Source organism: Solanum tuberosum, unplaced genomic scaffold, assembly GCF_000226075.1.
Source record: "Solanum tuberosum cultivar DM 1-3 516 R44 unplaced genomic scaffold, SolTub_3.0 scf00167, whole genome shotgun sequence".
NCBI lineage: Eukaryota > Viridiplantae > Streptophyta > Magnoliopsida > Solanales > Solanaceae > Solanum > Solanum tuberosum.
The window spans coordinates 664,653-665,925 of NW_006239091.1; positions in this window are offsets into that span (position 1 = coordinate 664,653).

Genomic DNA, 1,273 nt, shown 5'->3' on the forward strand with positions numbered 1-1,273 from the left:
CTCCATGAAGGAATAGTGGGGTCTCAGGGATTTGCTCTCTTGCTTGCACTGGGCTTCTTGTCCTCATTATCCGTTTTAGGAGGATCTATTGCCTTTGTATTTTTCCTGAAATTTTATGCTCTTATTTGTCGGGGTGGCATATCTCTTCCAGCTACTTTCGGTCTAGCCATTTCTGTAAAGCTTTGAGATAAAGTTAGAAAGTATTTAGAAAAAAAAACAAGGCCATTCAATTTTAGAATCACTTCGCCGAACCATTTGGCAAAGCAGTTAGCTGTTTAAGCGGTGTGCCGAGTGTAGTGCAGAAAGATTACAAGGTTGCAGACAAAGGGCGAACAAGAAGTCTTTCGGCGAAACGCCGAATACATTCAGCGACATCATGCTTCTCGCCAAAATTTACAAAATTCGACATCATATTTAGCATTAAATTAACGACGAGATGGGGACGTTAAGCAAACCGCTGAGCAGTTTGGTGAGCTCGACTTAACTCGCCAAATGTCTCAACGTGCCTAGTTTCAACCCATCTTCTTGAATTCAACCCCGCACTCCCCGACAACAAAATCAAAGCATGCACTAATGGAATTCAAACAAGACCCGTAATATCCATCACCCCGGAATACTTAGATTTTTCTCGATTTTGCCAAATTTTGCCATTTGACGAGATTTACCCTTAAGAATGGTGTAACTTGCCCCATCATTGAGCAATTTTCATCATTTAGCACAAATACAGGCTACTCAGACTTCACCCAATCAATCTAAACACATGCAAGAACAACCCAATACAATTTCATTCGATTAAAGCACAAAAATTACATGCATTTGACGATCAAAACAATACGGGGAAGATTTCCAAATTAAAATAGGCGTTTAAACATTATAATCCTATCAGAGAGTCCCAGTAGACAACAATACGATACAATTATTGAAAATGAGTACAATTTCAACAAAATGCACGCGGGGTTTGAAGAACTAACCTTTTATGCCGATCAAATGGATGTTGAGATGCTAGGAAGCAATATAATCCAACTCGTAGCACAATTCGATACTAAAAATACTCAAAACATGCAAGAAATGTAAAACTTGAGTGCAGGTCTGAGTTTGGGAAGATGGAAAAGTGAGGGAAAGGGAAATGAGTTTGAAACTTTTAAACCTTTGGCTAGAAAAACCATCCAATTTTTGCCCATTTGGCGACATTAGTCCTGATCGCTGAACTATTCAACGTAACGCCAAGTAGTCATTTGCCTCATCGAATTTTACGGAACCTCCATGTATCGTG